Source organism: Euprymna scolopes, chromosome 32, assembly GCF_053919585.1.
Source record: "Euprymna scolopes isolate OS-2025 chromosome 32, ASM5391958v1, whole genome shotgun sequence".
Taxonomy (NCBI): Eukaryota; Metazoa; Mollusca; class Cephalopoda; order Sepiida; family Sepiolidae; genus Euprymna; species Euprymna scolopes.
In genome coordinates this window covers 63,546,660-63,560,964 of record NC_136513.1, presented here as the reverse complement: position 1 = coordinate 63,560,964, position 14,305 = coordinate 63,546,660, and the positions used below count along the sequence as shown (strand labels likewise).

Here is a 14,305-nt window from a genome sequence, read left to right as displayed (position 1 = left end):
CCTAGCACAAGTAAAAGTAATTCTTCAAACAGAAAAATTTTGCACCACTTACAAGAGTAAAATCAAGATATAATGCTAATAAACCATATATCTAGAATATTTATTCTAATTTTGATCCAAGTCTATTACATAAATCTGATTCTAGGAAATGTCTTAAATTTAAGTGATCTTGAAAAGAAATTTTAATTTAGAGAATTTGTGTCTAATGACTATGGATCAAATTTAATGCAACTCAAGACCAGGGTTGCAGAGTCAAATAGTGAAAGTCCGACTCCGACTCTTTGAATTCCTAAAATGCTGACTCCAACTCCTTTGATATCTTAGACTCCGACTCCGACTCCTTGACCACTATGTGGAAATCTATTCTGCAGATCCATATACCAACCTCCCACACCTATTCAGCATTTTATAATTACTTTTCATGTATATCATTTTTGATGTCTAACATTCACTTGTTTGATAAATATACTCACATATACACTCTACCAGCTTTATTTATTTATTTAATGTTAACACCTAACAAGGCATATCATCATTTGGATGAAAAAGGCTACTTTTTGAAACCATATCTAGGAAAGATTAGCAAGATGTCGGTTTATGTTACATTTAAACTTTTGCATTCAGTATGACCAGGAAAGCAAGTAGCAGGAAGGGAATTCCAAAGTCCAGCTGTTCAAGCAAAGAAACTATTAGAATAGAAAGCTTTTTGGCATCTAGGGACCTCAACAGTGAAAGGGTGAAATCTTATTGCTGAACGGGTTTGTCGGAGATATGTATGGGATACAAGTGCAACGAGTTCATCAGAACACATTCCATTAAAACATGCACAGAGATGCAAGATTGTGACACTGGGACAAGAGTTGGAGCTTAGTTGATAAAGTGGGACAGATTAGATTGACAAATCTTTTTTGGACCCTATCTAAGATGGAGAGGCTAGTGGTAGATGCATCAGCCCAGATGTGGCAACAACACTCCATGCATGAGCGAATGGTGGTTTTGTAGAGGTACGGGATACTCTCAGGTGTGAGGAGTCTTTTAGCTCGATAGAGGGAACTCACCATCTTTGCAGTAGTCTTTGCAATGTCCTCTATGTATTTGTTCCAGTTTATATTGCCCAGAAAGTAAAATATAGTAAAATAGTCCCAAAAAAGGAGTTTAAAGGTAAAATTCTCAGGTAGGGTGTTATTTTTCATCGATATAAGTGGTTTGAGAGGTGTCTTGTAATTGTTAAAGGAGAGCAGCTTAGTTTTCCTAGCATTAAATGTTACCATCCATTTGCGTCCCCATTCACCTATGGTCTGGAGGTCATTTTTTAATGATTTTTCCATTGTCTTAGATTTATGTACATTTTTTCTTCCCTAATGCATGTTATAGAGCATTGTATCATCAGCAAATATACCCAATATTGTATCATCAGCAAATATATACAATATTATCAGGGAGGTTGTTTTTGAATATCAGGAATAATAATGGTCCAAGGATCGACCCCTGAGACACTCCTGCATTAATGTTATGTTGCTTGGATGTATGACAACCTGTGTGCTTCTATTGTCTAAGATGGATCTAATTATATTTAGTATACGTCCAGTAATAACGTACGATTTAATTTTCATTAGCAGCCCTTTGTGCCAGACTTTGTCAAAGGCCTTGGATGTATCAAGGGCTACAGCTGTGGCTTCACCCGCTTTATCCAATACATGGTAAATGCATTCACAGATGACTGTTAAAATATCTGCAGTAGAACGACATTGCCTGAATCCATACTGTTTGTCAGAGAGAAGATTTGCTTTTGCGAGCTGATGAACTAATATTTGATTAATTAAGGTCTCAAAGATTTTAGTGAAGGGGGGGGGAGATTAATGGAGCAATATTTGAGAGGGTCTGTTCTTTCATTAGAATTCCTGTATATTAATACCACAGAGGCCATCTTCCAGCTATTAGGGAAACAAGATTCAGCAAGGCATTTATTGTACATCTTGGAAAGTATGGGGGCTAGCTCAGTTACTAATTTCCTAATTAGTACAGCAAAGATGAGATCAGGCCCACACGCTTTGGAGGTATCTAAGTTTTTTATGATATCGCAGACATGAGAAGGGGTGATTTTTACATCATCTAATGTGGCTTTAGTCTACATAGGGAAATTTGAGAGGGGGTTGTTTGTTGGCTCTAAGGTTGAGTTGGAGGTAATCGCTAGAACAACAGTTCCACCTTCTCCGTTACCGTACATGCAACTTTCTGATTGTTGCTCAGTGGAGGAATTACTGATTGTCCTTTATTCACTACACTAGTATCGATTTTTCCAAAATGACGAGTTCCTATCTTTGGCGATTCTATGTGTTTATTGATTATTTCAGGATGCTTTCTTTTGGCCGACACGATTTCTCTCTTACAATGATTTCTAGCATCTACGAATTTTGCCTATTTGTATTTGACTTACAAACTGGCGAAATGCATGCTGTCTTTGTGCAATAGCAACTGCACAATCTGCAGTGAACCATGGGGGTGAGTGGGGCCTGCTATAATACTTCCGTATGGGAACATGTGCTTCATTTCCCGCTTTGCACCATTCAGTTGTCTCATTGGCACACTGTTCAGCAAGAAGAGAGAAGATATCAGTCCATGGGGCATCTCGGATGTGTTTTCTAATGGTTTCCCAGTAAGCCTTGTTGTAGTACCTTGTGGTTTTGAACAGTGATTGCTGACCTTGACGTTGGGATATAAATATGATGTCAACTGATACCACTAGGTGGTTTCCATTTCCAAGTGGACAGTGGGCATTAATCACACAATCCTCAGGTACTGTGGTGAGGAATAGGTCTAGAAGTGAAACCTGCTGAGATTCACGATCTGGTAGGCCAGTTGGAAACATTACTGTCAATGTGAGGGAATGGGCTATAGAGAAGCTATTAGTGGAGCGTCTGTGTAACCTGAGAAACCAAGCCAATTTTTATGATGGACATTAAAGTCACCAAATGCATGTATTTGGGCATTACTATCCAAGAAGAATCCTCAGGTAGGGTGTTATTTTTCATCAATATAGGCAGTTCGAGAGTTGTCTTGCAATTGTTAAAGGAGAGCAGCTTAGTTTTACTAGCATTAAATGTTACCATCCATTTGCGTCCCCATTCAACTATGGTCTGGAGGTCATTTTCTAATGATTTTTCATTGTCTTAGATTTATGTACATCTGTTCTTACCTAATGCATGTTATAGAGCATTGTATCATCAGCAAATATACCCATCTCGGACACAATATTATCAAGGAGGTTGTTTTTGAATATCAGGAATAATAATGGTCCAAGGATCGACCCCTGAGATACTCCTGCATTAATGTTATGCTGCTTGGATGTATGTCCATCAATGACAACCTGCATACTTCTATTGTCTAAGATGGATCTAATTATATTTACCATACGTCCAGTTATAAAGTACGATTTAATTTTCATTAGCAGCCCTTTGTGCCAGACTTTGTCAAAGGACTTGGATGTATCATGTATCGCAGACATGAGAAGGGGTGATTTTTACATCATCTAATGTGAGGGAATGGGCTATAGAGAAGCTACGTGGAGCATCCAGCTGCATCTGTGCAACCCGAGAAACCAAGCCAGTTTTTATGGTGGATGTTAAATCACCAAATGCATGTATCCAAGGAGAGTGCTGCATCTATACTATCAAAGACATGATCGATTAGGGTACAATCCTGACGATGAAAAAACAACAGAGAAAATATAAGTAACTAATGCAGTGATGAAATGTTAGTCGAAAGCACATAAAAGCCTGGTCATCCGATTCAAGATTTTTCAAGAAGTTTAAGGGAGGTTGCTATGAATATAGACTCTAAGTGCGTGCATACATCTATCCGAGTCCTTACAGTAAAAAGGGAGGTATCCTGTGATGTTAAAGTAGTTAGAGGGGATTGGAGAGTGTAAGTTTATTTCACTTAATGCTAAGATATCCAGGGAGTTTACTAAAAGGTAAGACTCTACACCATCTATATTACCTCTAAGCCCATGCGTATTTGTGAAAGCGAACCTCAAGAGTGGAGTCGACTTGTTTTTGTTTTTTTTTTGACATGGTGGTCACCACTTATCAAGGACTGGAAGCTACTCGGGGATAAGTGTTGAGACACTTGTAGTCTGTCTAAACTGTACGAACGAACTGACTAAACCAAGATGGCCGACTCCTATTTATATCACCACAAGCAAGGGAGGTAACCATGTAACTGAAGCAAGGGAGGTAACCAATGTCTACATTAACATTGCTGCTGTCCTCAAGTGAATAATTTATTTCTGATTTAACAAGTCCCTTAGAAGCTCAGACGAAGCTCCTGCCTTGGTCAAACAATCAGAGACCTGATCACAACCCCTGATCCATTCTATCTGTATCTCCCCTCTACTCTTCATTTCCTTCAGCCTTGCTACATCTATTCTCAATCGTCGATCGCTTACCAGATTGTTGGAATTCAATGTCTCCACAAGTGATGCATTATCTGTCTTGCAGAGAACGTCTGGTAATTTAGATAACTGAAATACCTCTTGTATCATAACCGCAGTCAAAACACCAGCATCAGCTCCCTCATTCAGAGCAAGAGTCTCTGAGGCCAATGGGCTTTTTGTCACTCTGTCCAATTTCTTTGACGCCCAACACATGGGGGCCATTTTGTCAGTACTTCCTCCAATAAAGACAACAAAACCACCCTGTGAAGATCCATCTTCCAGACTGGCATAAGAGGCATCAGTATAACACAAAATGTGTAAATCTGAGGGCTTTCCCAATTTTGGAAATGTTATAGAACCCTTCTTGGATTTCAATTTTGATAAGGCTTTATTCGCCTCAAATAAGGCTTTTACTTTGGGATGCTTTCCAGTGTTGCTCATTTTACACACATCAAAAGCTATATCAGGGCGTGTTTGAGTTGAAACCCACATCATCTGACCTGCAAGTCTCTTCAACTCATGCTTTTCTTCTTCATTCAGTTCATCATTTTTCCTCAGTATCCTCCCTTTGCTTATTTCTATTGGAGATATGGAAGATACATATAGATCTTGTTCTACAGTGATCCCATTTTCCTGTTGATTAACATTCAGTCCAACATATTTGAATGTTCCACTTTCATGAGATCCCACCTTAAATTTTTCTTTCAATGTTGCAATCACATCCCTTTCAAACTCTGTGTTTCCACAGAAAACAAAATCATCCACGTGCATAGCAAGAATTCCAGTCAAATTTCCTTTAATATCATGCCACAAAAACAATGCATTATCATAAGCACTTGCTACTCCTTTTAATTCAATCAAAGCCTGAGTAACTCTCTTGTACCATGCCCGTGGAGCATCATTCAATCCATAGATGCATCTTTTTAATTTCCACACTTGAGATTTAGGACAAACATCAGATGGTGGCCTCAGGTACACATCTCTCTCTAAAATACCACCTTGCAAAAAGGCTGAGGTAAAATCTATGGTCTGCAGCATCCAATTCTTTATTGATGCGGTTAGCATGACCATTCGCATAGCTTCACGGCTACATGTTGGGGAGTCCGTTTTCAGATTACTATTTTCTTCATAGCCTCGTGCTACAAGGCGAGCTTTCATTGTTTTCTGATTATCCTTGAATTTTTCAGTAATCACCCATCTTGTGGATATTGTTTTTTGACCTGTGTATGGCACACATTCAAATACTTCATAGGTGTTCATGTTTTTTATTTCTTTATGCTTGGCATCCATTACAGCTTTCGACTGCTCTTGTTCAGCGGTGAGCAGGACTACATTTTCCTGTTCAGTATATTGGGGCACTTCTCTCCAATGATCAATATGATTCCAGTTGATACAAACTTGATCCTCGTTTTCATCCTCAGGTTCTATATTGATCCAATGACTATATTTGCCAGTTGATTTAGGCTGTACTGACATAACCTTTCCTTTCTTCCACTCCTCACTTCCATTTATTTTATAAGTTATGGTCTTATTTCGGCCAGGTTTTTCAGTCTTATCTCTTAAACTGGTAGAACTATCAACAACTTCTTCTCTGTCTATATCTTCACTTTCTACCACTTGATTCTGCAACTCCTCCTCCTCAACTGAAAGGTATTCATTCTTCCCTTCTGTAGTGTTTCCCAGCATTTCAGCTTTTTTTGTTCTTTTTTCGTTGTTTTTATTCACTTTCATCAATTGGCACGGATGCATCCTATAAAATGCTCCGCCATGTCTGATTAAGACAAACTGGCCTTCTCTGCCTAACACTTTTGCTGGACCACGCCATCCTTTAAAACCCTGCCTCCGATAATAGATTTGGTCTCCGGTAGCATAATCTTCATCAGCATAAGTTCTGACATTAGACCTGAGAGCTCTCCTAATTCTCTCACTGGACTCAGCTTCCAAAAAGTTTCTCCTTGCACTATGGAGAGCATTTAAATTTTTTCTCACCATGTCACTTGTAGTAGAGGACTCCATAGCAGGTAACTGGTCTGTCAGAATTGAGGGTGTATTTACATTGAAACCGAATACAAGTTCATTTGGACTGTGTCCAGAGTAATTGAGGAGGGCATTTTTTGCACAAATAGCCCATGCCAAGGCAATTTCAGGTTCACACTTCTCATCGTCAATTGTTTTTTTCATTGCCTCAGCAACTATCAAATTATGACGTTCTACAGTACCGTTGCTGAATGGACTTTCTGCGGCAGTAGTACAGGTCTCTATGTTGAGTTTTTCATTCATCTGTCTATAGTGTTCGTTGTTGAATTCACCCCCATTATCACTCAGAAAACGAACAGGAGATCCAAAATAGGTAATCCACATCATAAAGATGTTTTTGATGATCTCCTCCTTCTTCTTTGTTTTGATCAATGTTGCCGCTGAATACCTGGTAGCGGCATCAATGAGATGTAGTATCCACACCTCATTGTGGATGAACTCTTTCAAATCCATGCAAACTGTGTGATTAAATCTATTGCCAAGAGGCAATCCCACAACCGGTCGCAGTGGAGCTTTTTTAAATCTAAGGCAAATTTGACAGTTTTCACAAACCTCCTCAATCGCCTTTATAAATTCCTTGTCATTGAATTTGCCACTTTTTTTAACCAAGGAAACAAGTTTTTCCTTCGAGGCATGAGCAAACTGTCGATGAAGTTTTTCTGCTTTTTTTTTTTTTTCTGTGAAAGAACACTGACCAAAATTCTGAACATGTAATACAATGTTCTTAGTACCACTATGATCCAACAACTTATTTGTTAAGGGGAGACAATAGTGCCCTGAAGTTGTGGTCTTTAGTTCAATACATTTATCAAAAATCTAGCACATATCTTTCCGGAAATCTAGCACTATTCCTGCTGTCTTCATTGATTTGTGACTTAATAGAAGAGGCAAGTCGTTTTTCACAATATCTGCTTCGATATAAACTCTTATACCTCCGAGTGTAACCGGAAATTTAGCAACTTTAATTGCTGTGACAGCCACTCCATCACCAAAACAAAAACTCCGGTCTGAGTTCGTATACTTCACTAGTTGCAGGTCACTTTCATTTAAAGTATCTAAATAAACATCAAGCCACACTTCGCCAGCCAGTGTGCGAGTACAAGCAGAATCCAAGACTGCCATTCCAAATGTTTCCTTTACAAGATTTGAGATTTTTTCATTTGTACTGTTCAAATAAATATTTTCTTGAATGAACAACGTAATGTGTATTTGTTCTGTCGCTTCCGTAAACCTGGGCGTATTTCTAGGACACTCTCTAATTAGATGGTTCGGAGACTGACATTTGTAACACAACAACACGTTTCCACTTCGGTCACATGGATTAGATTGTCCTCGACGAAAACGCCTTTTGTTGTTACCCGGTTTAGAATAATTATAGTTGACGATTTCAGGCTCTGATTTCACTGCCGGTACATTTTCATCACGATAAATGTCACCAAATACTTTCTTTATCGATTCCTTCATGTTTTGATATGTCAAAACAGAACACGTTGTCCGCGCTAATTTTTCGTTCTCTTCCGATATGTTAACCGCGTTCAAAACAAGAAAAGCTTGCACTCCTTCCGGTAGAATAATGTAGAATTTTTTTAATCTTTGGTACAAAAACTCATAACGGACAAGAAAGTCATTTATACTGGTACCTGACGGTCTTTTATAAGTGTAAAATTCCTTAAAAGTCATGTAAGCGCGCGTGTGTTCATCCTTTAAATATATGTCATCCAGTTTCTTTATTAAGATCTTCAAGCCATCTCGTCCGCCGATCTCACTTGTTGGCAATTCACGGACACATTCTCTAATATTCGGTGGTAGCGTCAAAAACACTGCTGGCCCTTTTTTTTCCTCAGAAAGATCCGTGAACAACGACCACATTTCAACGTCTTGTTTCCAGTTCTCGTAAACATCCTCCCCCTCCAACAATGGAGGTTGTTTGTTCGAAGTTGCCATATCCGATATCCGATCTGTCTAGTGCTACAGACAAGCTGTACAAAAAAAAAAAAAATTTTTTTTTTTTTTTTTTTTTTTTCGTTTTGTCGCACACAGAGGGATATCTCTGCTACCATTTGTTGAGACACTTGTAGTCTGTCTAAACTGTACGAACGAACTGACTAAACCAAGATGGCCGACTCCTATTTATATCACCACAAGCAAGGGAGGTAACCATGTAACTGAAGCAAGGGAGGTAACCAATGTCTACATTAACAATAAGAGTTATTGCATGTACAATAATCAATGGGATAGTATCGTAGTAATCGTTAGTATTTGAGATTTGATAAGGTGTCTTACTTAAGGGGGCGGTTCATCAGGAATTTGTTTATGTTGGACTTGAAGACATCCAAGTTGTAGTCAGGTGGGAAACAGGCAAACGGAAGAAAGTTCCACAGGTGTGCACTTCTAAGAAAGAAGCTTTGTTCATGGAATTTACGTTTTGATTTAGGCACAGATAAAGAGTGGGGAAAATTATTGACAGTAGACAGTGGCTTCAGCTAGACGAGTGTTTATCGTGAAAGATTGGCGAGGGGGAACCAGAGATTGGAGCTCAGATGAGCACTTGCCATTCAAGTAACAATAAAACAAAGACAGGCTCACAACGTCTCCTCTGTGTGTGGAAGAGAGGTTGCAGGGAAGAGAAAAGGGAATCCTCCACAAAGTCTATTTTGTACTCTGTCACGGCAGGATAGGTTGTTTTTTAGCAGCTCCTTCCCAGATGTGGCAGCAGTACTCCATCCTTGGAAGTACTTGGCTTTTAAATAAATAGAAAATTGCATCAGCAGTAAGATATCTTCTGGAGAGGTAGAAGGATCCCACGATTTTTCCAGCAACCCTGGCAACAGACTTGATGTACGTGTTCCATTTCAGATCAGGAGTAAAGGTCAAACCCAGAAGCTTATCAAAACATGGACACTCCTCAAGACGAGAGCCATCCATTTCAATTGGTGCCAGCTGGGGATCAGAGCGTTTATGATGTAAATATAGGAGCTTGGTTTTAGATGCATTAAAAGTAACTAGTCACCTCTTCCCCCTACTGTACCACATGCTCAAGATCAGAGGAGAGAGAATCAGAGAGAACTTTGTCATTTACAGACATTACTTCTGTGGGAAGAGTTTGCACGGAAGAAAAAAGGCACCCCCACCAGGTTATGAAGTGTATTTTGAACTTCGTCGAAGTATGATAAAAGCTTTCAAGCAGTTCCTGCCCAGATGTGACAACAGTACTCCATCTCTTGATGTACCTGACTCTTACTCAGGTAGAGAATTGCATCAGCAGTGAGATATCTACTAGAGTGCTAGAAAGATCCCACCATTTATCCAGCCCAGAAGCTTGTCAAAACATGCAGCCTCCTCAAGACGAGAGCCATTCATTTCAATTGATGCCAGATAGGAGATCAGAGCGTTGTGGTAGCGATATCTCTAGAGAAGACCCTAATTTACCTCATATGTGCTTCTGGGTTGCACTTGCTTACACCAGGGAGGGGGCATAGATTGGAGCTCAGACAGCACCTGCCATGAAAGTAGTGATAGAGTGAAGACTCCCTTGCTAAACTTTCATGAAAAACACTCATCTAGCTGAAACCACTATCAATAATTTCCCCCAATCTTTTTCTGTGCCTAATCCTAAACGTAGATTCCATGAACAAAGCTTCTTTCTTAGAACTGCATGCCTATGGAACTCTTCCATTTCCCTGCTTTCTAGCTGATTACAATTTGATCATATTCAAGTCCAACATAAATAAATTCTTGATGGGCCACCTCCTTAAGTAATCCAATTTACCAAATTTCCACAACTAATGATTACTAGGATATTGTGTCATTGACTTCTGTACACTCATTAACCATTATCCTCGAGTGACCTTTGGGCCTTGATAAGTGGTGACTCCTTTGTAAACAAAAAAAGGAAGAAGCTATAAAGGGCTATAGTGCCATGGATTACTTCTTATTGATTTATGCCCGTTATGTTTTGGGTGGGGGAGATAAGATTGTAATTCCGGATTGATCCCGAACGAATCCAATTTCCAAATTCCATTTGGCAATTCCACTGAATAACTTTCAGATTACAATCCGATTGTTATCCAATGTAATCTACAGTGATCCCACTCAAAGACAGAACTTTCATTGATCTTGTGTGACATCACAACCAAAACGAAAACAGCTGTCCAGACAGGATTTGCAGTGATCTGACAGACCGAAATATCTTGATGAAGTGGAAGCATTATAGTACAGTACAAAATATGACATATTTCCAAAAGTAAACGCAAAACCATACAAAAACTGCTAAATTGTGCAAACCACTTCTTATGAAGCAATTAAGTTATCGCTTATTCACCAAACCTGTTTTCCTGCTTTTATTTACTTATACTGCTTCCCTGTTTTTGGAAATTATAATTTATCATTCTATGACTAAGTGTAATGATTAAATATAAGGCCTATATTGGCCACATGTGTATTGTTACTGATGTATGTTACTAAAATAACTCGCACAAATGTTATTTCTAAATGTCTGCTTTAAAGGGATAATGCTTTACCTCCAAGACGCCTTCCTGTCTGTTTTGCATGATAAACATTAAAAATCCTTATACTCTTAAATCTTCCCCAAATCCCTGTATATCTATATTGTATATTAATGCTGTATTTTTGTAAGTATATCATCTCTCCTGTTTCAACTGGACAAGAAACCAATTGCTCTTCTCCCCAAGCTGATATAAAATCACATACTTTGCATGTACCTTGGAGGGAATTTTTAGCTTCCGGTCCTAAACTTTAGTAGGCTTGTTAGTTTTAACTAAACAAAAAATATATGAATAAACACAATTGCCCAATTACTTTTACACATTTATTATACACTGACAAGCATTTAAACAACAATAAAACACAATACAATAGCGACAGTTCGATAAGATTCACCGACTGGTGGAAAAAGTTCTCAGAGCTCACCTCATGGTGGAACAAAGGTTCTCCTCTTCTTGAGAGGGAGAAAGGCAACACGTCTGCCCGTGACCAAAGGAAAAAACCAACCAGAGTTTTTTAGCAGAGGCAGATTACTCCTCCCTGGTGTCCTCTAATTTTTAGTCCCCTACAACACTCACCCCCAAAATACGGAGTACTTTTAATTGAATGTTGTGAGAGGATTGTTTTTTTTTTTTTATGTAGATACAAAGTCTCTTAAATGGGCAGGCCATTTTACCTGCCTGCATGAACGTGTTTTTTTATAAGGGCATTTTTCCAATGTCACTTCGACTGGCATCCTTTGTGAGGGATCTACTTCTAAATATGCATCCTCAAGTGTTGCGGGTTTCAACCTGTCAATTGAGATATTTTGTTCTTTGTTCTTAATGAGGACGCTGAAATACTTCTTGTTTTTCTTGTTGACTTTAAAAGGTCCGCGGTACGGTGGTTGCAGGGTATACAACCTAGCTGTATCGCGAACAATCACATGTGTGCATGTCTCTAGTGCCTTTGGCACATATGTGTTAGCGCACTTGTTTATTCCTGATGGAGAACATGCCATTTTGGCCATGGTTCTTGTCAGTCTATCAACAAATGATGTAGGGTCCCAAACTTTATTTGGTGTATCACAAAAGTATTGTGCTGGCAGGCGTAGTGTGGTACCATACAGCGCTTCTGCTGCTGAGCAATTCATATCCTTCTTCACTGCTGTGCGCAAACCCAGCAAAATTAGAAGAAGGTGTTCTAACCACTTTGTATTGCTGGTAAACACTGCGCGTAAAGAGGCCTTTAGGCTGTGATGTAGGCGTTCGACTGCTCCGTTTGCTTGTGGATGGTATGCTGTCGTGTGTATACTTCTGGTGCCCAAAAGTCCTGAGAGTTTATGAAACAGTTTGGACTCGAACTGTCTACCTCTGTCAGTTGTCACATTTTCCGGGACACCAAATCTTGCTACCCATCCAGCGAGGAAAGTTCTGGCTGTTGTGTATGCTGTCATATCCGGCATTGGTAAGGCTTCACACCACCTTGAAAATCTGTCAACACATGTCAAAAGATAGCATTTGCCCTCACATGTCGGAAATGGACCGGTGATGTCGAGGTGTATGTGCTTGAACCTCTCATCAGGTACTGGAAATGTGCCTAGTGGCGCACGTGCATGTCGACCGACCTTGGCCTTTTGACACTGCACGCACTTCTTTGTCCATTCTCGCACGTCTGCTTTCATCCTCGGCCAGACATACCTGTCTGTCATCAAACGTATCGACGCATTGGCCCCTGGGTGTGATAACCCGTGTACCGCGTTGAATATGTCTTTCCTTAAGGATGCTGGAACATAGGGGCGCAGTTTGTTAGTGCTGATATCACACACTATTTTTCTAGGGCTGTTAAGGTGTGCCATTTTCACACGCTGCAGTGATGTTCCATTATTCTGCAGAAGCTTCTGCAGGTGCTCGTCTTTTTCTTGCTCCATAGCTAAGGTGTTGGCTTCGACGGAAGGTCCCAATGTGAAGGAGTTTATTGTAACGTGCATCCAGGAGATAAGCGCCCGCGTGTTTGCATGTTGTGTGGGTACGTGGGAGAGACGGATGAGGGGAAAAAGACTTACCTCGAGACCAGCTCAGCGTTACCGACCAAAAATAGAAAAGAAAGACCAAGATGGCGGCCGCCGTCTTTTGTAAATTATGATGTCTCGCAAAGTCACACGAATTCTCGGAATATGCAAATTTAGCCGGCCTAGAACGACGATAAAAGCGGGTGAGGGGAAAGACGTCGGCGAGCGACAATTGAGTTGGCTGGGGAATCGTGTGGCTGTTGCTTCTTGTGCCGTGTGAGGATATTTTACCGTTGTTGGAATCCGTGCAGAACCGGTGTAAAAAGATTATTGAATTGCTGCAACATTTATAACATCTTTTCCTGAACTTACCGTGTTAAAGAGAGAGTCGGGCGCCATCTTGAATTTTTTCCTTACACATTTCTGTTACAAGCTATTTCAGCCATTTGGCCTCTAGGACTATGACCGAGTCGAAATTTGACTTAAAGCTCATACCCGAGTTTGACGGGTCCACATCCATCGTCGACTGGGTTGAAAGGGTCGAGCTGACGTGCGACCTTTGTGAGGTGAAAAGGGTACACACTGTGATTCCCCTGAGATTGGCTGGGGGTGCCTTGAGTGTATATCAGCAACTCAGTGCTGCCGAAAAGGGAGATGTCACCGCAATTAAAGCTGCGCTGTACAAAGCATTTGCCATGGATCCTTGTACGGCCTATGAAAAATTTGCTTCCCAAAAACTTCTACCGGAGGAAAGCGTGGACGTTTTCTTCGCTGAGTTAAAGAAACTCGCAGTTCTGTTCGGTGGAGGGGTGTCGGAGCGGACGCTCGCGTACGCGTTTGTGGCGGGCCTTCCCACTCGGGTGAAGCAGCTACTGAGAGCCTCAACCAGCGTTTCAACAATGACCATGGAACACTTGATGGAACGTGCTCGAGCCATCATCAAAGATGAGGAGGACCTGGGGGAACCAGTTGTGATGGCGACACAGACAGGCCAGATTGGCGCTCGGGAGATTCCGAATCAGAACCCTGCAAGTAATGGGAAATGTTTTCGCTGCGGCCGACGTGGACATTTTGCAAGGAATTGCACCAACAGGGGGCATGTGCGCTGTTTTAAGTGTGGCGGTTTGGGGCATCTAGCCCAAAACTGTGCGGGAAACGTATCAGGGGAGAGGACGTCAGCGCCGCCCTGCTCCCCGAGCAAAATTTGAACAAGGCGCAACCAGTGATGACTGTCTACGTAAACAGGATACCCTGCTCAGCACTTCTCGACTCGGGCTGTTCGCATACTATAGTAAGTGCCAGGCTGTGTCCAAGTTTGACTAAGAGGAAGATCAAAGTCA

The 14,305-nt window shown here is 40.6% G+C and overlaps 1 protein-coding gene across 4 annotated transcripts in view; it reads left to right on the top strand.

Moving 5' to 3' along the window:
- Positions 1-14,305, top strand: part of LOC145256395 (ribonuclease Oy-like) — a 456,188-nt gene that overhangs the window by 390,266 nt on the left and 51,617 nt on the right. The window lies entirely within an intron of this gene.